This window comes from Pezoporus wallicus, unplaced genomic scaffold (assembly GCF_028554395.1).
Source record: "Pezoporus wallicus isolate ANWC-B61680 ecotype Strahan unplaced genomic scaffold, APGP_CSIRO_Pwel_v1 contig_7073, whole genome shotgun sequence".
NCBI lineage: Eukaryota > Metazoa > Chordata > Aves > Psittaciformes > Psittacidae > Pezoporus > Pezoporus wallicus.
In genome coordinates, this window is record NW_026641326.1 from 4,331,861 (window position 1) to 4,357,895 (window position 26,035).

The 26,035-nt window shown below is 41.1% G+C and overlaps 1 protein-coding gene across 2 annotated transcripts in view; it reads left to right on the forward strand.

Moving 5' to 3' along the window:
- The first annotated feature begins 506 nt into the window (after window positions 1-506).
- CHL1 (cell adhesion molecule L1 like) overlaps window positions 507-26,035 on the forward strand; it is a 136,833-nt gene continuing 111,304 nt past the window's right edge. The window contains exon 1 of one of the 2 annotated variants that reach the window (XM_057422872.1): window positions 507-635. The gene's annotated coding sequence lies outside the window, so the exon portion shown is untranslated. Of the gene's footprint in view, window positions 636-869; window positions 988-26,035 lie in introns of those variants that run through there. The other variant, XM_057422871.1, reaches the window with a different exon arrangement.

Below are 26,035 nucleotides of genomic sequence, written 5' to 3' on the forward strand. Positions count from 1 at the left end.
CACAAACCTGACCTGTTTTAGTAGTCGTGTGCACTGCACAGCACACGCAGTGAAAATTCAGGAGAGGGCCAATTGCAAAAATAAGGAAAAGGGATTTTCAGTGGTTTGGATGTATGAACACTCTGTTGGGATGACGAATGAGAGGGGGTTTTAGCACAGGGAGCGCAGAGGTGAACGGGGCGGGGAGGACCGTCTGCATCAGGTTTTCTGACTCTTCAACTTCTTCTCTGAAAAGGAATAGCAGTTCTGTACTCCGAGAGGTGGGTGAAATGGGGCCGGGGGATGCTGCGCGGTCCCATCCCTGACCTGTTTTTGGCGGTCCCGCGGCTGTGATAGCTGCGGGGGTTCTTGCAGCTGGGACGTCCCCCCGGGTTCAGCCATTTCTGCCTCCCCTGCGCTGCCTCCCTCCGGGCTGGCCGGAGCTCCCCGTGTCCCCCGCCCAGCCGTGACCGGGCTCCGTCGTACCCGTGGCAGGGCGGTAGGCGGGACAGGCAAAGCCAAGCCGGACCGGGGCTCTTCTCCCTCCTTCCTCGGTCCCTCCCTCGCTCCCTCCCCAGGTGCCGCCCGGAGGAGCGCGGCGGGGCGGAGGCGCCGCTGGCTCCCGGCTCTCTCCGAGGTGTTATCGGACCGGGCAGGTGAGAACCGCCGAGCGGGACCAGGGCATGTCTGAGGCTGGGGGGGTTCGGCCCCTGGGGGAAGGCGGGCAGCGGTTTGGGGAGGTGCGGGGCTCGTTGCCATGGCTCCCTGCAAGCTCTGCCGGAGGAGATAGCGATGCCAGTCACGGAGGGACCTCTCTTCCTCCTCGTGGGTGTGCAGCGGGGCTGGGTTTGGGTGGTTCAGTAGGTTTTTTTCCTTGTTTGGTTTTTGTTTTTGTTTTTTTTTCGGGGTGGAGCGATTAATTTGGTGAGCTGGGACGGCGCTGCGGACACGGCGCTGCTGCCGCCGCGACCGGCAGGTCCGGCTGCCTCCGTCCGCGCCGGGCTCAAGGTAACGCTGGGGGTGCCGGGCTGGGGACCGGGGTCGGTCCCGTCCCCGCTGGGGCTGCCGGGTGTTGCGGGGCGCTGTGTGTTCAGCCGGGGGGTGTCCAGCCGCTGCATCCGCTCGCTGTGCCGCGCTACCTAAAGCCTCCTCAATGACTGTTTTTCAAATCTCTTTTCCCCATGCCGCACCTGGTCCCGCACCGCAAGCCCTGGGCTGCGCCCTGAGAAGCAGTGAGGGAGCCGGGCTGAACTCAGCCTAGCGGAGGGGTGAGGAGATGCCCGAGGAGCCGGGAGAACGCCGGGGGGTCCCCGGGGCGCAGTCCCTGTGTACCCACCCGTCTCCCCGGCGCTGTCCCCGGCGCCCTAGGGACTACCCCGGGGTCGGGAGCGGGTCCCGGCGCTGCGGGCGGAGCAGCCGCTGCCCGGAGAAAGTTCTCAGGAGGGTGCGGAGCTCGGGGGGGTCCGGAGGTAAAGGCAGCGCTGCGGCGGCGGGCTGGGCTGCGGCCCGGCGCACTCAGTCTCGCGCTGGTTTAGGTGGGCTCAAGTTCGCAAGCAGGGGTGCCGCGCATCTGTGGCAAACACTTGTTCCTTCTCTCCTTCCTAACGGCTTTGGAGCGTGTCATTTTACCCTGCAATAACTAAATAACGACAAAACTCCCCGGTTATTTTCTGGGGGTGCGATGTGTGATGTGTTGCGCTCCAGGAGAGCTGTTAAGAACCTTTAAACCTTCGTGTCTTGTGCTGTGTGCTGTTAACGCGTGTGGCACGGTCAGAGCGTCGGCAGTCTCAGGTTAGGTTTTCATAATGCAAGTAAATTCTGTTTTCTGGTAGTCGGACACAGGAAATAGACTTTTCATCTATCACTTCTATGATTAATGTTAACCTGCTTCATATTCTGGGGTAGAAGGGAGATAAGCTGTGGTATGTTGGCTAACATACAGGTATTCAGCCATAACTCAGCAGATGGAAAGCAAGTCAATTCATTCTCAGTGTTACATAGGAGTAGTTTATTCTTGAAATACGTTTTGGAAAATTTCACCAGAGACTTAACAGGTGGTATTTTTGTTTGATTGTCAAGGGTTTATTTGATATGGCTGAGTTAAATACCTGTTATGTAGCTCTCACAAATACCATTCCATTAGGAATAAATAATAAATATTATGAGGTTAGTTGCAGGTCTGAGGAAAGGAGATGGAGGAAACCCTGACCCTTAAAATGAATATGCAGTCTGCCCATTTGTGAGCACAGGTGCAATGTAGCCTTGCTGGATGTGTGCATGTGATCCTTTGCCCACTGGTTCCCATGATCCTCCGCTTGGCTCTTACTGATGTGAAGTATCAGAGAGCATGATTACCGAGGTATGAACACTTTTCTGTTGCTTAAAAGTAATGAGTTTTCTTTGTCTTTCTAAAAAATAAGACAAAACCAACCCCCACCTCTCCCACTGGCTCATTAAAAACCTGGAAAATTCTCGTTAGCCAGTTTCTGTGGTCCTAACTTAGGCCACTCACCTGTGTCAGTGGAGTATGGCTTACAGAAGAACTACAAAACAGGACTATATTTTACTAAAGTAAGATGAAAAAGATAAGAACCAAGGTTTGCAGGAGGCAACAGAGTTTCTTCAGGAGTATTGCACAGTATACATAACTATCATTAAATATCTAGTGAAAACACCAACCTGTCAGTGGTCCAAGAGTTGAAGTTTTGCTGCATGCAACATGCAGCTTTCAAACCAGCTCATTCTCTAAGCTCTTGTTAATATTTAAGAAAGTAGGAATAGAGTGAATTCTGAAAGTGAGGCTGTTGTGGTGACATAAAGAGACTGTACTTTAGCTAACATTTTGATTACATCTAACTCTCAGTGTGAGTGAATGTAGTTATTATGTATATGTGTCATATATATTTAGTATGTGTTAAGTAACTGAACCCAATGAATGAAAATATAACAGTCCACTTCTTTATTCCAAGACACCTGGCAGATAACCCCTCTTTTGAATGAAAGATTACATTATTCACAACATGTATGTTGAGCCGCTTGGATTGTAGCCATCTTGTTTGCCAATAAAGATATTCTTTATCACTTACGTTTGGCATGAAAAATGAAGAAAAAAGGTATCTATGCATTACATACAACGATGTTGTGGACAGTTGCTTCTGTGATATGAAGAATGTGTTCCTTTCCCCAGTGGAGGGGACAGGGTCTACTTTAAACACTACTAATTAGTTCAGTTTATCTTGCATGTGTTACAATGCTGTACTCAGTTAATTATAGCTTTTCCTATTAGCCGTATGTTAAGAGTAATGAATTAACATATCACACAGATCAAAGTGTGATCTACAAAGTTTATCTTGGAGGAAAGAAAGTATTGCTGTGTGGCAGGAAGTCCCCGTGGCTTTCCCAAGGCGCAGATTTGTTGGAATTCCTGAGCTGGTGCTTCAGAGCCTGATGAATGACTTGAATTGATCACAAACAAGTGACACTGGAGCTCTCTGTTGCTTAGCAACCTCCCAAGATGCCACAATTTCTTTTGGTGTATTTGTCCAGTAAAGTCGCAATTCTGTTTTGTTAAATATCTTTTTCTTCTAGCACAAAGCCCACCTTATAACAGCATTTCATTATGTACAATTACAATTGATGCTTCAGTGCGGAACCTGGGGAGCAGCATGGGTATAAAAATAAGAGCAGGAATCTTACTTGTAAGCCGTATTCTGGTGGTGATGTGCTCAGTGTTTTGTAACAAGTTTCATTTGTCTTTTCTCAGTTAGACTTCTGTTCAAAACCCAAAACCATTAGTGAGACAAGTAAATCTTAACAAACACAGTCATCTACCAAATGCAAACTGGTAACAGTTTCCCTCATGCTCTCTCGAGCTGTGAGATCCTGCAAGGTCTTGTGTTGTTGCCCCATGCTTCATTAGGAGTAAATGAAATACAACACGGACATCAAACTGCATATTATGAATTATGTCAGGGCAGTATATCCCATTCTGTCACCCATAGGGCTGGAGACTTCTTCTAGGCTGTCCTCGGAGAAGACACTGGTTTCTAATGGATCTATTTTGTGTAAAGAAATAACAGATTTAGAACTCACAAGGCAGAAGGAAAATAAATGATACTGTAGTTATACATACCCAAAGTACCAATAGTGGCTTTAACCAGGTTGTGGCATCTTGTGCACAGTGCTACATGCTGAATTATTTTTTTATGTCAGTAAAGACTTTATTGTTACTCTTGGGTCCACATATGCTGGAATATTAGTTCTGGAGTGCACCTTGGAAGGGAATCTTGCAGTTGTCCCATCCCCACTTACTGTGCTTTGGTTTGTGTTATGGGGACACCCCACAAACTGGATTAATTTTGGGTGAATCTAAGCCAGAATATCTGTTTCAGGCATTTACTTTGTGTGCTTCCGCTGCTAATAGGCTTTTCATCTGTGGCCTCCTGCCTAGAGCTGAAGTGAAGCCTTTGCAATGTGTGTAGGTGGATTTGGGATTCCCAGCACTGTTTTGCTCTGCTTATCTACATCCTTTTGAGCCCTTCTACTTGCTAATATAGACATATTCTTTTCCTTCTAAAACTGTAACTAAGAGAAAGCATACCAGGGCTAGGAGAACTGCAGGTTATCATGGCATTATTTTGCTTAGACAGGTGTTGGTATTCTGCAAGATTTCTTCCTCCCCTTTAGTGAGAAGAAGGAATCCAGGTATTTCCCTGTTTTCTAGACAAAAAAGCTTGGGTATTGCATACTTTACTGGTCTGTTGGACTGGAAGGGGATGTTGTAGCAGCGCCCATAATAACTGCTAATATAGTTGGACCACAGTGAACCAAATCTCAATCATTGTCAGTATTCCTAGGCTAAGATTATAGTTCACTGGATGTGTACTTGTAATTGCCTTTCTAGGCTTAGATAGATTCAGGTAAAGATTTAGGTGCAGGTGAGCACGTTTGATTTTTGTTGTGGGTTTTTTTTCCTCTTCTTTCTAGGTAATAAAGACAATGCCCAGATCTCAATATTGTTGTCTGTAGGGTTTTTATGTGTTTTTTTTTTTTCTTATCCCCAGCTATTCTCCTTGTATCTATTCTATGCATTGATTTCTGTAAATGCATTTGCATACCAAAATGCTGATTAGTGCTGGCCATTGTAGTGATTGCCCCTGCATTATAAATAGATGAAGGTACATGGTAATATTTGGTGTTTTGGGTTTTTCCTCCAAGCATCCAGGCACCCACATAAAGGCTATATGTGAAGCTATGACGGCTGTTAAGATGCGTTGTTTTCTGAAGTTGCAGCACTCCCTTCCAGATGTTTCCTTCTTCCTTCATTACACCTGAATGTATAAAACTCAAAACAATGCAGAGGGAAAACAGTTTATCATTAAAATTAGTGTTTATTGTTACAGCCGAACTAGTGTTTGTTGTTTTGATTGTGACCTCCACATGCAGATCCTGCTTCATGTAAAATGGACAAGATTTATGTTGCTTTCTTCATTAGAGATTTTAAATCTTTTTTTATAATTTATTTTCACCCTCACTAGCCCTCTCTTTTCTCCATTAAGCAAAAAAATGGCCAATTTGTCTTTTCAGGTAGTTTTCTCCTTTTGCTGAGTCAGCAACAGGATGAAGTTAAAGTAGAGGTGTGATAGGGACAAGACTCAGAGAAGGTGAAGGGGAGATTGGGAGAGCAGGAATAAGGCTGCACAGAAGAAACAGAGTTGTCTGGATCCAGGCCTGAGCAGCTGGGGGAGAAGGAGCCAATAGTGGAGCCTGGGAAGGGTTGTTCTGTGAGAGTGCAGCTTTCGAGGACAGTTTTAACAGATGGTTCCTTGTCTGTCTGTAATAGCTGGTCTGTCAGCCAGGCTGTGCTGCCTCGGGGACAGCTCATGCCAAGCTCCCAACAGGTAACCTCCAAACAACTGCTTTCTCTGTGGCAAAACTGGTGATTATCCTAAAGTCCCTGTTTCATCCTCCCCACCTTTGTACTCAAGGAATGTGGAAAAATGAATCTTATGTACCTGCTATGGATCTTTTCTCCCTGGGCTGCCCCAGTGCAGCAGCAAAAAGTTCACCAGTGACCTTCATTGTGAACGCTCTTGGACTGCAACCTGGACCCTGCCACTGCTGGTCCCACCTGCCCAGTGGTGCTCCTGCTGCACTTGCTGCTGCCTCCTCCTTCTCCTCCCGTTCATGGGAGTGTGGAAGGCAGCATGTGGGTTGTGAGTACATAACTGCTTGTGGCTGCTGGATTTTTTTAGAGATGTTCAGGGCTATAACTTCAAAGGTGGGATGGACCTGCATGAAGGGATCTGTGATTGCTGGGAAGTGTTAGTGCCCTCATGCATAGAATGTTTAACTATAATCAAGCCAAGCAGTGAAAGTGCAGGATTCCAGTTCCAAGGAAGCGTATCTGAACATTTCAGTAAGCCAAAGTCCTCCTACCTTTCAATATAGTTTAATCAGATCACTTTAGTGCTTTGAAAAAAATCTCATTTCAAGTGTATCCATTTTTTGGGAGACCCTGGAGACAACTCTGAAGGGTTGGCGGTCGTTATTCAGGACAGCCTCCTGGCTGAAATTAATTGGATAGGCAGTAATCCCCTAAGAGGAGCAGGGAAAAATAACTGCAGAATTGGGCCCATCCACCTTTCAGTCTGTGTCTCCTTTGGTGACTTTTCAAGTGTGACACAGCTAATTCTCTGTCAGCCTTTCCTGCTGGCTGACACAGAAGAGGTGGCTTTGAATGCTGCCTGCTGTGCTTGTATGGCACTTGAAGGGAAGTGAGGACTGCCTTTAAGGGGTGTATTCCCACAGCTTTAAAGTATATTTGAAAAATGCACCCTTCAGTTATGTCATGTATATTACAGTATTAAAACCGATGGGAACTTGGAACAATGTTTCAGTAAAAAATGGCTGGTGCCATTGTTGAATCCCCAGTGCTTGAAATAGAATTAGTCTTGCTGAAAGATTGTTCTGTTTATAGCAAAAGTAAAATTATTATTCCAAGGATAGGGTTTTTTTTGTGTTAGAAAATACCACAACAATGCTTTCAGCTAACAGTAGTCATTAACCCAATGTCTTGGTTTGTTTTTTTGGACATACAGATTACACCATTTTTTTGCAGTATACTGAAACCAGAGAATTGTAAATAATAAAAGATTGTCTGTAGGCTTTAAAGCATCCACATCTTTTTCCCCAAGAGTGATCTCAGCCCAACGTGGTCTGCCTGTCATATCACTAGAATATTTCCCTCTGTGGTACTGGGGTTTTTTGTGTTAGTTGATACAGGTCTTTGTGCATGCTTCTACACATGCCTGTTGCCCAATATTACTTATTCATAGGCAAAATACTCCAAGCCACAGTATGTCTGCAGATTTCAGTAAACTTATTAACTAAAACTGGGGTTACTTCTTGAGTATTTAACTGGATAAGGGTCCTGTGGTTTATTTTTCACAGGTTATCCTTTCATACTACTCCTCCAATGACTTTGTTCTAGTTAAATTTCATTGTAGGGAATAAATTTTAGAAGATTTTTATTCTAATCTGTTATTAGTTCAGAGAAGGTCCTATCTGATCTTCTTGGTCATGAGACAGCTGAATAAACTGTATTCAGTACTTTGTATAATTTCTGCTGAAGCACCAATTAAAACTGTAGCTATTTTGGTAATTAAAATCCCAAATCTTTTGGGATAAATATTCCTTTTGTTACCTTTGAACAGAAGAAAATAACACAGAACTGAACTGTTGGTGTTTGCGCTTCCTAATGGAAGATTTTATTTAATATATTTTTGTAAGTAATAAACCAGGTACACTGTGGTGACTCTCAGGATTAATATTGCACATGAAAACCACTGGTGAAGTCATGGCACCACTGAAATAGATGGTCAAACTCCCACCGACCTCCTCAGAGTCAGGTTTTTGTCCCAAGAGTGATGAAAATCTAATTTACAACCTAACCAGTTTGAGAAATAGGCATAATGGCTCAGGTCCTTGACTGAAACAAATTACTGTGGTTCAGCTGAGGATGATTGAGTTGCACTGACTTACACCATCTGGGCTTCTGGAGGATTGTGTCCAACCTCCACACGGGCTCACCCTGTCCATTGCCAAGCACGCTGTAACAGGCTGTGTGCACAGGCTCGCTGGAAACAGGCGTGTTATGAGCTTTATAGTGGTGTTTCCTATCGAGTGGCATATTCTTGTCTCGTATTCTGATTGGAAACAAAGAACCAGGAAACAGTAATGAATATTCCTGTTTTCTGAGTCATACAAATTACAAATGTCATACTGTAAGCTGTGGAGTAACAGTGATTAAAGGACTTTGCCAGCTGTACAAAGCAAAGGCATACCTACTTTATTAAATTTACTGAAATCCACAGTAATTGCTCAGGGTTTACTACCTGCATGACAAATACACCTTTCTATTATTGATTCTATGAGGTTTGACTTAGGCTTTCATCTAAATCTGGGATTTTTATTATCTCTGCTTATTGTGTTGAATTGCAGCATCCCTGCTGTCTGTGTCTGTGCAGCACTCAACTGGTGATTTTGCCCACCCCTCTTTTCAGCTTATACCTGCCCAGACAGTGCCTACCTGCTGGGAACCGCTTGCACTCTCTTTACCTTCACATTTCCCGAGAAACTGCTGAAAATTGAGATCTGTTTGAGTTGTATAATAACACAAAGCTTTATTAAAGGTTAAGTGTGGTGGCACTAGAAAGTAATACAGCCGGTCTGGTTATGCAGCCTCTAAAGAAAAGGAAGTTTTTCCCATTTACTTACACATGTGCAGGATCCTACCTTTCAGAGCATTGTACCTAATTATCCTGCCAGCGCAGCAAATTTTCACTGTCAGCCATTCCCCCTGTCAGACATCACTGTGCAGTGAAAGCTCACATAATTCCAGCTGCATAGCAAGGTGAAAATTTCATCTTTGGTGTATAAGAAACATGCCTGAGTGTGCATTAAAAAACCCAGAATCCCACAAAAGAGCCCAACAGGCAACAAACATGAAGGGCTATTCACAGACCTTATCGTGTGTATCACCAAAAAATCATCTTTGTATTCAGCAGACAAGAAGCATTCTTCATGCAAACCTTTTCCACTGTCATCCTCCAAAATGAATGCTAAGCTTGCCTGTGCACAAAACTCCTTGTAGTGGGTGGTGGTTATACCAGATTTTTTATCCTTATATAGGATAGGATATAGGCAAGAGAACTATATGTTTGCAGTGTTGATTATATAATGTATTCACTGAAAAGAATAACGTATGCAAACTTCTGAAGCTTGGGCAATGGCAATCCATTTAACCATTTATAGCTTTTTGTATTTTATAATTCCCAAACCTTAATGTCCCCAGAGAGGGAATGTGCCCTTAAAAAATTTTAGGCCTTCAAATTAAGTGAATTTAAATTCACTCATTTGCATACTTTCTTCCTTTGTTCTGCCTGAATGAGAGATTACTTCAGTAATTGAACTGTAACTTTGCTACAGGTAAATAATGTAAGACATTTTATATTCCAAATGCTTGACTGCGTTAGGGTTGTGTGGTGCTAATCCGGCAATTTGCAGTGCACCTTTGAGAGGAGATGGTGTCCAGTCCACTTAGGATCACTGAGTGCTGGGCTGGCATTTGAAAGTTCAATTAATGTATGGTGCTAAATGGGCTTCTCAGACAGGGACTCCAAAGGATGCTGAGAGGTGATGAAGCAGGTATCCCTGATAAAAAAACCCCTTCTTACAGAGGTAATATCATATAGATAAGCCAAAGCTGAATTCTCCTAAAAATCAAATTTTACAGCTGAAACCTAACAATGAAGTCTCTGAAACAGCATTCATGAGCAGACTGTGGTGATAGCCTTTGTGGTCTGTATTGTTCTTAGTAGCTGGATTTGGCTTCTCTGTACCTGAGCGACAGGTAAGCTGGGATGTGTGGACAGAAATGGTGGTGGGAGGGAGAGGCAAGACTGGTCAAAGGGATAAAATGTCTGTTGGAAAAGGTCTTATTTATTGTCTTTGGAAAAGATAGGGTGATGTATCATACAAGGATGAAACAGTATTTTTGATATCTATGTATCTTGGTGTCCTGCGGAAATACTGGAGGAGCCCATGTGCACAGGGGGAAAGCAGAAGGAGGTAGGGGATGATTGTTTGGTTGTCTGGAGAGCTTGCCACCAATCCAGAAAAATAATGGATAAATTGATAGAGAAGTGACTTCATATAGAGTTAACAAATAGAAAGATAATTAAGGCCAGTCACCATGGCTTTCTGAAAAGAGAGCCCATTCCTGGTAGGGTTATGGGTTTGATAGATATGAATTGTGGCAGACTGTTAGATTTGTTATTTCATGACATCTCAATTCGAAACAAACCAATCCAACAAAGTTAGCATGTAGAACTAGTAGCAGTGCTGTTTAATGGATTAAGAATTAGCTAATAGAGCTGGAAAGGTGCTTGTCCATGGGGATTATTCATTGAAAGATGTGGAGGTTTAGCACGGTTTCACAAGAGTGAGAACTAGTCCTGAAACTGCTTAACATCTCCATTAATAATCTGGACACAGAAATTAAATGACTACTGCCAAAGCTGTGGACGAGACAATATCTGTAGTGTGGAAATAATGTTATATGGAGTCGACTGACTGTGTCTGCAAGGTATTGCCTCTTCTGTCCTCCCAACAATCCATGACTTAATCAATGCACTGGAAGAGGGCAGCCTTAAGAAGAGGGTGAAAGGATATGGCAGGGTCACAGCTGATAAAGGACTTCCCAGCAACAAAGAAAGGAAGATGACTCCACAGTAGGATGCTATGGTTTAGTGAATAGTGGAATCCTTTGACACAGGGTTTTCATCTGAATGCATGAGAACACTGGAACGTTATGGTCAGTTCTGGTGTCAACAGCTGGGAAAAAAAGAGTTTACAAAATTGAAAAGTCAAGAAAATAACCACAATATTGATTTGAAGAGTGTAGGAAAATTCCCTGCAGTGAGAGATTTAGAGAGCTCAATCTGCTTAGCTCATCAAAAAGAGGATTGAGAGGGGACTTGATTACAGGGACAAGTATTTTCATGGGGAAAGCATATCCAGCTTTTTAATCAAAAGGAGAAAAGAAAAATAAGACCAATAGCTAGAAGCTTGAGCCAGACAAGTTAAATTAGACATTAAACACAATTTTTCTGTCTGTGATTAACCACTGGAATGAACAATGATGTGTTCAAATCGAGATTGGATACCTTGTGGATAGGATCAGTTAAACACAAGATACTGGATATGAGTTGCAGGCAGTAGGGAAAAGTACAGCAGCTGGTGACGTACAGAAGAGTGCACAGGCTTGGAATCTGTGAGCATTGAAAGGACAAACAAAGGAAGAAGATAAGAAAAAGCAGGAATGTACATTGGAAGCACAAAAAGGAGAAATAGAAGCACCAAAAGGGCAAAGAAAGGAATTTAATCTGGAGAAGGAGCTTCTGTTTCCAAGTGTAGGAGCATATGTCTCAGCAAAGTGAGTTTTGGCATTAGAAACACCTTGAGTGCTGGCAGTGCTGAAGTCATCTGTTCTGTAGTCAAAACAGCAATTTTGGATTCAATGTTTTGTTAATGATGATGAAGAAACCTCCTATTTGTGGTTTGGGCTTTTGGCACCATTGGCTCCCTGCTGTGAGAGAAGACTGTGCAATCAACTTTGCTTGGACATGATGGAACTGAGGGCTGTATCCTACCAGGAGAGCCATGCCCTGTTCCCCAGAGCAAGGGGCAAATCACATGTTGTCTGGGCAATGGCATGATATACCTTTTCAGCAATGAGCTGTCACTGTCATCCCTTGTGTGCCCTTCACTTTATTAACATCAGTGTTACACATACAAGTTTTAAAAGAAATGATGAACGTTTATATCATTAAAAACCAGCTTTTGGGAAATTCAGCAGGGAAACCTATGTGGTCTTGTCTGTTTTTGATGAGCATTGTCTGTGTATATTTTTGTCTTGTTGAAATAGTTTCACCAGATCAGTGAATGTCATCTTTGATAAAAGAAGAAACATTCTGTATTTCAAATGCTCACAGTGCATAATAACCACCTAATCGTTAATTTAAATGAAATTGTTTTTCTTCTGTGAGGAAGAGCAATGGTTCAGTCAAGATCATGGGGCAGGTGAATTTGCTGCTGGGTTTGTTTTTTGTTTTGTGATCTCCGGTTATAATGAAAGTGAAACAAATGCCCTAAGGACTGCAGGTCACTTTGATATTGTGGAAGCTCTTTAGCCAGGACTGGAAATCTCTTTTCCAGAAAAAATGTTGAAAGTGCTGTCTTATGTCCACAGTAGAGAATCCTGCGGTAATTGTTATGTGGACAGAAATAATTCACATGTTATTTTTTACAGCTCCATCACAAAGCAATTGTTGTTTAGCAACATTTCCTGTATTGCTTTTTTTGGATTTGAAGTGAGAATTTATTTCAGGATCTTTACAATGGAAATTTGCAGCATGTTTCATTTGGACTGTTTAACAGAAACATAAACTCTGTGATCAATTAAAGCACCCAATTACCTGCATGTCAACATGGGCCAGCTATTTCTGTCTCATACGGCCATAGACATTGAAAATTCCAGCAACACCAAATAGCAGTTTTCAGACTTCTGGGCCAGAGTGTGGATATTTTCAGGGCTTACAGGTATTACCTTATTACTCCTTATTCCAAGGTAATATCCCCCTTGGAACTAGGAAGACTGATGAATTGTAGTAAACTGTTTTCTTGGTTGGGAGGAGAAAGGGGGAATTCAAGAATGTCCACATTACCTGTAATAATTGACTAACTGGGCAGTAATTATTCCAAAATACTGTTGGAAGTACATAGACCTTGATGATAATTTTCTCTCTCAATGGACATCTGAATAATTGTCTTTGCCTAAGGATTCCCTAGAAGCTGTTCTCAAATCAGAGCAGCACTTCAGCATTTAACTCATGACATTGTGGCATCCATTAGGAACGCAGAGAGGTAGGAATTATCCTATTCAATCCGATTAAAGATCCAATTAACTTACAATCCTGCCTCTGTTAGTAACTAATACTAGATGACTTAACACCCTGGGAAAAAAACCAAACCACCACAAAAACCAGCCCCAAACCTTCCTCCCTCCTCCCTTGTTCTCTCATTATCACAATTAAGGAACAAAGTATCCCTGAAAGATTTCCTTTTATTTTTTTTTCCTCTCCTTACTAGGCGCTTGCTGCTTGGCTTTCATCCTGAAACATGAGATCAATAGCCCTTATAAATTCTTACCCTGACGTGGAAAGTATTATTATTAGGACTTTAAACATCTAATCATTCTCCTAATCATCATGCCCTTTTATCAATAACATTTTTGTGTCAGAGAGTTCACGAACTTAATTATTGTGATTTTCTTTCCTGTTTTGAATTTGCTGTCTCTTAACTCCAGTGTGATCATTAAAATGACTATTTGACCTTGTTTCACCTGTTTTCATAAATACTCATGTCTGTCATGCTCATTCCTTGAAACTCTTCATCTGTACATGAAATAGCAATAATTCTTTTCATTCCTTTCTTAAAGGGACCTTTAATATTTTCTGTATTTTTGGCCCATTTAGTCCAATGTCTGTAATTTCTGAATGCCCTTTGAATGCAGCTATACTTAGTGTCAAAGGTAAGAATATATTAACAACACATCTAAATTGCTAATCTTGCACCATAATTATTTTTAGTCCATTCTAATGCATTCTGTACAGAGCCTCCTATCTCAGCTGCATCTTGACCACCTTGGCCTGCCGAGCAGATACTTTCTATTGGAGTGATTTTTCTTTTTTGTAGAAAGCAACCAATCCAATAGAAACACTATTCTCTTTCAGCCTCCTGAAGGCCAGGGGCTATTTGGTGAATTTAACTTCAGTTAAATAAAATGAAACAAATCTATTATGACCCTTTGAGAAAGTCTCATGTTTTAGATCATAGGCCATTTCTAAATATAGGGATCGGAAATTAATGTCTCCCTGGGTAGATTATTCTGTAACTGTCTCCTGCAGGGTTTTTCACTGTTTCCTTGGAACTGAGTTTCCTGGGCATTTCTTAAGAGATCATAGTTTGAGTGGATAAAGTGTTAAGAATATACACTATAATATATACAATATATAATACGTATAAAATGTGTATATATATATATATATACACAATTAGTTAAAATGCTTGTTATAGAGGTATGTTTTTGCGCAGAATTGTTTAACCATCATGGCAGTTCATGGAAAAATATCACTTGGGAAATAAACGTTGCATTTTTTTCTTTTTTTCCTTAAACCATTTTGTGCAATGGGCAATAGGTTTTGCCTTGGGCTTTTGAACCTGATATTACTTTATCATCCCTGAAAGTAGCCAGAAAACCAGCAACATCTGATGCGACTGAAAGGGAAACAAGCAGAAGTGAAGCAGCTCAATATGGAGCATATAAAAATTTTAGGTTTATTCCACAGACATGAATTTTGACACTTGAAATTACACACCTACAACGTATGTGTTTGCATATGCACATACAAGTGCATATATACCTTCTATTTATAAGCATATGTGTATTTCATTCAGATCCTTGACTTGTGCAGACCATGAGAAGTGCTGGAAGGCTTGTATGCTAATAAATGTTCTTGGTTCCTAATATTTAACAGTTAGGTCTTACCTCAGCTATGGAGAAGTGATTCAGATTCCTTCTATTTTGGGGTATTGCTTTTATTTGGGTGCTCTTCTCTGTAGAACATCTTCTTGTGTTTGGCTGCAGACACTAGCTGTGGCAGATGTTATGACTCAGAGCAGACAGGAAGATTCAGATTTTTGTTTTTTCATAAGTGACTTGCCCCCAGGCATGTTTTGACAGGGAGGATATCATTTCAAATTAAATGTGAATGTGGAGGCTTTCCAAAGCTACAAATTGCAGAGATTTCTCAGCGTGACTCAAAGAAATAAAGTGTTGTGCATGCTGATCGCTTGCTGTGGTGGGAGGATGCTTGGTGTAGCTCTGGTGCTGAAATCCATAGCTTATTGCTTTGTTACAAATTTGGACACAGGAGAGGCAGTGCCCATGAGTGAGCTGCTTTGACGCTGTTCCTTTAATAACCATTTTGCTCTATAAACTACATAAAGGCCAACACCACAGAGCTGTTTTTTTCCCTGCTGCTTCCAGGTAGACTGGGATGGTGACTGGTGGTTTAAAGTCTCATTTCCCCTACTTGTTTTAAATGGCCATGTGAATCTCCAGCATCAGTGAGCAGAAGATATTTAAAAGGGCAAACAATTTGGTCTGAAAGCAGTCAATCCAGAGGATACTTCCTGCCAAAGTCTGCCAGAGGGCTGAAAAGGGCTTTTTGTCTGTACTAAGATGATTGCTTTTCTCCTTGTGAATGGCGAGAGGTGTGATGAGGAAAGGAATCCCTTCATAATTGTGGTGTTTTGTTTATTCTGGTGATTTTTTTTTTGGTTTTGTTTTTAAAACTATTTCAGGAAAATTAATGGAGGGAACATCTAGAGTTCTAAATATCATCCCTTGAGCTATTGGTATCTGTGTGTCTTTGAAGTAAGAGACCTTAATACTCCGAATCTCCAATATATGAAAGTTTTTCCTGAGTTTAAGAGCGGAACTTTTTCTTCATAATGAAACAGAGCAAAGAGAAACACCCCCTTTTTTGCCTAAATCTCCAGATTTATGGCACACTCATAATGAAGGTCAGATTTGCACTGTTTCAAGCTGGTACTCTTTGCGTGGGTTCTTGGTTTCCAAGGATATTACGTCTTTACAGTTTGTCTTTCATTCTTCCCACCTTTATTCTCTTTTTCACCTTTTGTTCCATCTTTTGACCTGTGTTTCATCTCTTTCTCTGCTTCTTCCTCTAGTTCTCCTCATCTCACCATTGCTGGGTCTCAGGGCAGGCATACTTGTCACTTGGGATGTTTCTGCAGCCTCTGGCACAATCCCAACCATGGCGTTCCGGTGTTAGCACAGTGTCAGTGAAAGGAATTATGCTGATCAAGAACTGCTTTCATCAAAGTGTGACTTCAACTGGGATCTGTTAATTTACACTTCTCTTGGAAATCAGTGTAATAGAGGAAATTCTTATACAGGTAGGATCTGTTCCTCTGCTTTGGCTGTGCTAGCCCCAAGGTCCATAACATCTTATGATCCTTTTAGGGAGATGTGGACATGAGCTTCTTTTGTATCACCATGTCCACAAGGTTTTCCCTTCTGTGCTGAGAATACAGCATAGGGAAGGAATGAGAGCAAACTCTAATAGCTTTAACCCATAATAATTCTGATGTCCTCAGGGAAAATGGAGATTAAAGAGCCAAAATTCTCTAGGAGATTGTCACTTGGCTAATGATGATAGTAGCCTATGGCAGTCAGGGATGATATGGCTGATACTTAGCAGGGGTTGTGAACCAATTAGTCTGCTCAACAAAATACTTGGTCCATTGGGTCCAAATGTTAAGAATATTTATAAGGTTGGCTATGGAGTCAGCTAATCAAAACTGGAGAAAGCTACTTAAGAAGCTGTCCCAAGCTCTACAGAGGCCATGAGATTACACTGCTGGCAGATAAACAAATGTTTGCCTGTGTAAATATTAGGACTCAAAGATTGGATTGGAACTCTTTTTTTCAGTTTTCTAGCATTATAAAATCAATTAGGGGTGCTTAAGACGTGGTGGAATATGCTTCCCTCTGGAGAGCTGACTTCAGCTGTGGCTGTCCATAGGTGATCTCCTGCAGGTTGGCTTCATCCAGCTTTGCTTTTGGTGTGTCTTGAATGGTCCAGGTAGAAGCCTATTTCCATGACGGCAAAGGGCGTCACATAAGTTGGCCCAGGCAAAATGGCAGTGGCACAATAACAGTTCATCATATACTAGTGTGTTATTTTGCATTCATCAGCTGCTTAAGCTCTGAGTATTCCTCCGAACTCCTTAACCCATTAACTCTTTAACCTACTAACTTGCTGAAGTGTGAAAATATTGCAGATCAACAGTGGTGTCACAGCCTGGTCCATTATATTAGTAATGCCCACTCTGTTACACTAGTGACATACAGAGTTTGTACTTACGTACGGTATAATAGCACAGTTGAATTAGAAATGCATTAATTCATCTAAATTTGCAGGGTGGTTTCAATGTGTTTAAGGGTTTCTTTGTTGACATGTTTATTTAGTTGCACTTCATGTTGAGTGCAATTAATAAAATTTCCCCTTTAAGGCATCACTTTATCAGAGCCATTTCTGTTAAACAGCTGAGACAAGAAAAATCCACAGGCTTCAATGGAAAAGCATTTTGAAACCTGAGGATATTGATTCCTCAGATTTAAAACATAAATGTGGTCACACATGTTTTTACAGAGAACCTGCAAATAGAAGAATGTCTTCTAACTTTGTTACTAAGCTTCTGATCAAAATATTCTGCTGTGCCGTTTTACAGCTGTTACTTTACAGCAAGCAATCAGTTTGAAATACAGCCATTTTGAACTTGGTACTGAAGGTGGTTTTCCCTAATAATTACTTGAGAAGTCAAATGTTAAACTGGGGCATTTATTGAATTTGACAAGCTCTACACAAGGTCTTCACTTTTAGAAAAATATTAAGGAAAGCCAGATTACAGATTGTTCTGGTAAGCAATACATGGTTTTTTAAAAAATATTTTTATTATTATTGTGGGGTTTTATGCTGCTCTTTGTAAAAGCTTTCTCTGTGCTGCTGCTATTCTGGTTGTAAGTGGTTTTAAGTTCAGTGGGGTTTAATATATAGATGTTATTTCTGATGGTTCTTATATACTGAAAGTGGCATAATGTCTTTTTTTTTTTTTTTTGATCCTGAAAAACACAATGCTTATTGAGACTGATAATTGTGTTAATAGTGCTTTTTTTATATTATTTTTATATATTTTATTAAATTTATGCATATAGCAGAGATGCAACATACTGGCAGTTAAATGGGGTAAAAATGGTCTTTTCAAGAGGAAGATCCAAGTCTATGGAGACTCTCTGGGGATCTCATTAAAGCATTCTTTTCTTAATATAGTGTACTGCAATAACAGCTATCAGAATCCCCACAGTGTGGTTTCCTGATAGGTTAGTTTACACAGAATTAATTGTCTAATTTTGCAAGCAACCAGACCTGTGCACATTGAGGTTTTTATTTTCGCTTCTTTTTAATGTGTTTATTTATTTTCAGTCTGATGTGTTGCTCTTGTGGGTTTGGCTTCATATTTTAAGATCCTTCTAGCTTTACAATCCATCTTTACTTGTGCTTTGTCATAGCACATATTGCATAGGAATTATGTCTTATTTTTATCATTCTGCTTTGTTCTTCCATGCGTAACAATTGCTGTTAATTTAAGCAATATGCTTTTGCATAAAGTGTTTTTAAACAACAGGAGTAAAAGCATGCATCAGAAAAATGTATTTAGGTTGTATAAGACTTCTGTGGTTTAGGTGCTCCAGAGACCAATCCTGACTGAGGAGAATGGATTTCCCCTGTCGTCAGAGGTGAGCTTGCTGGTTTGTGTGATACAGGAATAGCAAAGAGAAGATGAGCCTCACACAGAACAAAGGACCAGCAAGTTGCAGTCAGTTGATAGAGGAGCATAGAAGAATGTAGTTGAAGAAAATCTTACAGGCCGTGCTGGGAATTTGGTTTGAACAGGATTTTAAATGCATTTGGAGGTTTCTTTTTCAAAGTGGAGTTCTTTAAATATAATTTGCACACTAACAGAGGACTTCTGTTACTATCTGTATTGCTTAGCTGCATGAGAAAGGTGGAGATATGCAGAATATTCTTCAGCTTATTTTGGGCAAGATGGATGCTAAAGCATCTGCTGGTCTCCACCAACTGCTAAAAACTACCTTTCAGCTTGACTTGTCATTGCTGCTGCCCTCAGGAGATGACTCTCCTTCCCTTACCTGCTCAGGCTTCTGCGGGAGGGGAAAAGATGATGGGATTCTGCTGGTTCTTCACCTTTGGACATGGTTGTGTTCTGTCAGCTTGCTGGTATTTTTACCCTGAGGAATGGGAATGGCTTTGTTCAGCAAAGGCCATTGTAAAATATGAGCATCTCTGCTGAAACTGTGGCTATTCAATTGTGATCAGCACAGTGGCTGAAGAAATTGGTGATTATGTTCTCAGCTACTGTAAAATGAGTAGCTGAAAGAGCTTTCTGCACAGTCTGCAAGCAATGTAGGAAGAGGAGCAGATCCCCATCATCCCATTTGGAAGTTCAGGCAAAGGGAGTCCTCCAGCTAGGAGTGAAAGGACACAAATGTGGAACACTTTGATTAATTTAAGTAATGGAGAAGAATAAGGCAGTAGCTGAGAGAGAGGAGAAGTCAGGGTAGCTTATCTGGGAGGGGAGAAGGGAGTGAAATGAACCAGCAAAACTATCATCACAGCCTCTTGTAACTCAGAAAGTGTGTGTTTGTCAATGTTTGTATTTTGTCTTTCATTTCTCACTTAAATACGTGAAGCATTTTCCAGGTGGAAACAATGACTTTTCCTGCAAATAGTGAGCATTTTGGACAGTGCTTCCATCCTTCCTGACAACATGTCTAGGAGGGGGAAATAGGAAGGAAGCCAGTGAAGTGTGGCATTCCTTTGCCTTCTCATTCATTGTCTTTTTTGCCCTTGCTTCTGTTGAAGTTAAGGTGCAGTGTACGCTGAATTTATAATGCTGTAGCTATTCCAGACTGCTTTTGTAGACAGGGATTGTCCCTGTTAGATACTAGATATGAAAATGCAAGCCTATAGGCTGTGGTATGCACCCAGCCCACCAAGAAAATGAGATGTCTCCATCACACTGGCAAAGTACTGTTGTTCCCAGGTATTACAAGACCATGTGTATTGGGCTTGATGAGACATGAGGCTGTTCAGTAGGAACCTGAAGTGTGAATGTGTCACCCTCCTGTCTGGTCCTGTGACAGGGGTTTGACAGCATGCGGAACCTTTGAGTGCTGTGCCCTATCCTGGCACCGCTGGGAATGTGCATGTTATTCTTGTGTCAGTTGTTATCTTAAGGCGTTGACATAATATACTAAATAACGCTTAAGCAGATTTCTTTCCATTAAAAGATGAATTCCCAACACAATTGAAGTCAATGGGGCTTTTGTCACTGACTTCAGTATGCCTCAGCTTCCACCTCATGACTCCATGGGAGGAAGAATAAATTGCTGCTGAAAATCCAACTGTCTCTGACATCCAGTGGGAAAGGCTAATTAGCAGTCACTCATGGAGCTGCCATCATGGTTGTCTGATGAATAATAGAACTGAGTACAAGTGATATGTTGCCTTCCAAGTAGGTAAAGTGATTTTAGCAGATTAGCATGAGTGTAGGCAGCCAAGAAATATGGTATGAAAACTGAGTGTGAGATGAGCTCTAGACAGTAGACATCCACTTTTCCATCTGTCTGGCCGTTGAAACATACCATGTGGTTTTACGTAAACAGTAAAAGAGGAAGATGTTGGGGATCAAGAAGACGAAGTCATGTAACTAAACTTGGCTTCTTTCTTTGTTGAATTGGGTTAATGCTCTTAAAAGAGCATGAGGGAGATTTCAATGAAACCTCTGCTCGCTTTTTCTTCTCATCACAAATACCTCTGGAACCAGTTAGAGCATGTTTGGAGCTCTGGTGAAAGGATGATGGTACAAGCTGCACATGTCCATGTTTTATGGATGCAGCTTCCATGTGTCAAGGAAACCCTGGTTTGGAAACCCTGATTCTAACAGAAAGATGGATAGACCAGCTGGTGCGGTGGCCTTCTGGGGCGAAGCACAAAGATTAGGTGCTGGCTTTGCAGAGCTATACCCTTTTAGCAAAGTGAACAACAGTTAAAGCAGAAGAAAGCAAGCCCAATGTAGTTTTAATCATTAGTTTCAGTTTGTAGTTGGTCTTAACGCTGCATGCAGCTTTGTGAGAGCATAAAGGCGGTGCTGTAATGCTGTGGTTTTTAACTAGGGCTGTTTATGTATTGTGGTTGGCGAAGCTATTGACTTCATATTCTTTCATGTTCTTTATGTTCCATTCTGTTTTGATGTTATCGCTCCATCATCTTAGCTACGTATTAAACAAGAGACTACTTCAATATAAAATGATCAAAGGGGTAAGGGAACACAGGGCCATAAAGAATATATGGAGATCTCTGAGAGAATGATAAGTTGAATTTAAAGGCTTTTTCAAGCTGCTTAATTCCTGCTTAGATTTCTGGTGCTACCAATAGGCAACAGTCCCTTTCTTTAAATCTTTTACTAAGGATTGACTGGCAGAATCACTGTTTTACATGTGGTTTAAAGAGTAAAAGGCCACCCTGAAGGTCAAGCCCTAAGAGATTTTCTCTAAGAGCTCATTGATTCTGCTAGAGTTTTGACTTGAAAAAAGACCACTCCTTCCTAGATCTGCAGCTTGGATACAACTGCCTTAGTATGTGCCAGCACAGAAGGCAAAAGTGTAAGTGCAGGATAAAAAAAAAAATAGAGAAAGATGCTGTGGGGCAGACAGACAATGATTTCAGTCTCTCTCTTGTACAGTTCCAACTGGTGACATTATTAGCTACTGGGCCATGAAAAAAAGAAAGTATTATTTTATTGGTTTCAGAAATGGATTATAGTAACAGTGAAATTGGACAGAATAAAGATTTATGGTCACATCCACAGCTTGAGTAAACAGGCAAAGGATCTCTGCTTGTAATGGGAATAGAAGGGCTTGCTGCAGCTGAGGAGCTGTGGGTCTGGTTTTCTTCACATATATAAATGAATGCTTATGCATGTAACTGTCTTTATTTTGCACAAAAATTAAGATAAGCATGTTTTTACCATGCATCCTCATTATAATATTGGCTTTTTAAGTTGCCCAGTACTGTGGTAGTGATTAGCAAAATGAATCTGAAAGCCTAACCCACAAGCAAACTCTGAATTTGTGCTATTACCTACTCCTGTGATATTTCAATCTGATTCATTAGAAAAATTAGCATTTTTATGGACTAATTAGGGGAAAATGTTGCTTGTACTCTTTCTGAGATACAGAGATTCTCATGGCTTAGTAAAGCCAAATAGGAATGAAACATGATTTCCCCCTCCCCCACCAAAAAATTAAAGAAAATGAACCAAAACCAAAAAGAAAAGCAAAACTGTTATTCAAATTAACTGAAAGACTGGTGGGATTTGAACTTGAAAAAAGGAATTGAGAGAAGATTGGATTACTATTGGCAGTTTTTAAATTCAGAATTGCAGATCTCATTCAGCTATTTTGGTTCTTTAGATCTAAAAATATTTTAAAAGCTGTCAGTCACTCACCATACTTTTTGTGATGGTTGCAAAATGAACAGTAATGAGAATGAATAGTAAAAAGTGAATTATTCAGTATTTATAAATACCAAATGATTTTCATTGTAAGTTTATATATTTTAGTCAATATACACTTTAGTTTTTCTCTTTGTTTTTTTAAAACCAAGCTCAGGTTTTATTGGATCATAGCTGTCCATGTGAACATGTCTTATTTTTTCTCACATTACAGTAATGATCCGCTTGCTTTTGAAGTTTAATTCTGCCAGAAGGGTAAAAATGGGTGTCTGTGACTAAACATCTGAGGTCATCTCTTTGCAAGGGAAGTATTCGTTCTTCTTAGTGGATGGAATACCATTATTTTAATCAATTCAGGCATCCCCTGTTTTGATTGTTATGTTTTCATAATGATCTTGATTTACAGAGACAGAGCAGTGAACCCCTCAGTTTGGGCTTCTGTGGAGAAGGCAAAAATCCTCATATTGCAGAGGATAGAAGTTCAATTAGGCGTTTTGCTGTCATGGGAGGTTGATTGTGGTTTAATTGGCTCTGGCTGACTGGCTTTTAGGCCATGATATTCTTTACCTACAGTTGGATGCTTCTCAGATACGTATGGAATTTTTTCTTGCATTTGAGAATGTTGCACAAAGAATAATTATTTCCAAATGATAGTATACAAATGAATGCCCTATGATAAATCAACTGAAGGAGAAACTATTACAATTGTAGCATAATTGAAGTTGGAAGGGACCTTTGCAGGTCATTGAGTCTAACCTCCTGCTGAATATAGGCATGACTTTGAAGTTAGATCAGGTTGCTCAGAGCCTTGTCCAGTTGGAAATGGTAATTAGCCATTCAGGCTAGACAAACACAGTTCTCCCAGCCTTTTCTAGTAAATGATGTGTTGCAGTCCCCTCATCATCTTAGTCCTCTCTGCTGATTTTTTGCCAGTTTGTCAGTGTCTGTTTTGTAACAGGAAAACCCAAACTGGACACTCTGTTCCAGATGCAGTGTCACAAGTGCTGAATAGAGAGGAATAATTGCTTTTCTTGATCTGCTGGCTGTGGTCCTGCAAATGCAACCCAGCGCTGTGGTTGGTGCTCATCACTGTCGCTGATGACTCCTGTTCAACCCCAGGCTGTCTTCTATGGAGCTGCTTTCTGCAATGTGGGTTTCCATTTGCAGAGCTTTGTGCCTGCTTTGGCTGATGTTGTAAGCTGTCTGTTAGCTCACTTCTCCACCCCGTTGAGATGACAGTGAACAGCAGTCCCACTCTCTAGCATGTCAGCTGCTCCCCAGGTCTGGTGTCATTTGGAAACTTGCTGCATTCCCTCTCATTATCTAAGTTGTTAACGAAGAGATTACATGGTTAAACATTGCCTTCAGGAAGATTTGTTCTGTAATCTTCTCTAGGACTGAGGTGAGGGCCACCAGGAAGTTGCATATGGGTGTTTTTTGTTCCTTCTTCCTCTTCTTGAAGGTGGTTGTGATGATAGCCTTTTGCAGCCACCAAAAGGATCTCCCAATTGCCACAATATTTCGAAGATGCAAAGAGCAGCCTCAGAATGATGTCAGCCTGCCATTCATAGACCTGTGTAGGTCCAGTTTGATTAAGTAGTCTCTAACAAAATCATCCTCTACTTTAGATAGGACTTCCCTGCTCCAGACAAAGACGTTAGCAACATGGACTTGGGGAACCTGAGAATAGGCCTTTACAGTAAAGACTGAGGCAAAAAAAGTAATTGAATGCCTCATCCTTCCTCTTAATCCTTTGTCAATACTTTTATTGACAAGCTCAGGAGTGACCAGCATTTTATCTTGGCCTTCTGTTGCAGGTGTGCCTATGGAGGAACCTTATTGGCTGCACCATCCCTTGACTATTTCAACTGCACCTGGGCTTTGGCTTTCCTTATTTTGTTGCTACAGTTTGGGCAAGGTTTCTGCAGTCCTCCTGGGTAGCCCATCCCCAGTTCCACCTTCTGTTCAACTGCTTTTTGTGTTGGAGCTCAGTCAGGGATTCTGCATACAGCCAAGTTGGCTTTCTGCCATGTCTGCTCCACTTTCCACTCATCAGGGTGGATTGTTCTCGTGCTTTGAGAAGGTTTTCCTTGAAGAACAAGTAGCTCCTCCATATCCTTCTGCACCCAAGGGCAGTCATCCATGGCATTACACCCGCTAGTTCTCTGAGCAAGCCAAACTGCTACCCCAAAGTTTAGTGTCAATATCATCTTTGATGTGCTCATGACATCTCAGTTGCTTGTGCACCACCAGTTGCCAGCTTAGCAGATAATCAAGGTGCTTAAAGTCCTCCAGGACGACCAGGGCCTTTGATTGTGAAGGCTGAATAAAGCTTTATCCACTTCCAGTTCTTGACTGGGTGGTGGGCAGCAAACATCCACAGCAGTTCCTGGTCAGGTGATGGGTATTAAACACCCACAGCAGTGTCCTCCTTGTTGGCCTCCCTGCTTCTAACCCATGAACATCAGCTTGCAACAGACTGATCACCTGTTTCACGGCTCCACACATGAAAGTCTTGAGAAATAATTCTGGTTGATTAGTCTCTCGTGGTTTCTGAGCATATATTTTAAGTTTTTAATCCTATACAGTGCCTTTTCCAGCAGAAACAGATTTTTTCTGATAGACAAAAAAGTATTTTGAAACCCTATTGGACTCTAAACATTTGGGGTACCGTATAAGCATATGCTTAATACCCTTTCTTTACGGGGGATTGTTCGTATAAAGTCTTTTTGCATATTTAATGCAAGAAGGAGTTAATATCATGCTTCAACTTTTAAGGGCCAGTGTAAAGCACTCACTGAATTGATGTATTTTTTTCAGTTGCACTTTTCTCTTTGGGCTTTCAGCAGTTCAAAAGTTGCAATACTGAAATCACCCATCTTGACCTCAGTCATCTTCTGTGTTAATAAAATGCCCTGTGCTGTTACTTCAGCCATTAGCCAGGGACTAGGAAGTGTTATTTCTGGCTCTGCAATTATCCTAGTACTGCAATTTTCCTATCTGAATTGTGCATAACAAAGATCTCCTTCTTTGCTTTGAGAAGCAAATGCTTTGAGATTTGATGATGAAAAGTGCTATATAAGGGTTCAGTATTGTTATGTGCACAAGTATCACTTTGTTTGCTTGGCTTAACCATCTTAATGAGCAAGTGGAGGGCTGATGACCAAATCAAGATTAGAATTGAACAAATGAATTATAATGAACAACTTCAGTCTGTTGACTTCATGTTTTCTTTCTATTTGAAAGTCATTAAGTTTTGCAAGTCAATCTCTAGAGAAATTTTAAATCTCTAAATAATTTGCCAGTTGGGTTTAGAAATCTTCTAAGTTTGCTTGTTTCGTGGTTTTGTTTATCATTTTAGATGCCAAATAAGTTACTTATTAGTTTGTATGATCATTAGCAATCTGAACATGGAATTGCATATTATGAGGTTAAGTTTTCTATTTCCGTGTTGGACATTTTACAAGTACATTTAAAAGGCATTTCCAGGAAAAAGAGTCCCTGAAAATGACAGATTAAGAGTGAGCAACCTTTACAACAGGAAAAATATATTCCTTCATTAAAACTGTACTCTAAATCTCTTGTGAACAGGGCAGCAGCAAAATTGATTATTTAAAAAAATGTTTCAAAAACCTTTCTCCATTACTTGCACTTGGTGTCATGGGTTAGCTCCTTCTGATCTTTCTGAATTCATGTATCATGGCATATGGCATATGATTGACTTTTATGTTGTAGAATGAAAAAA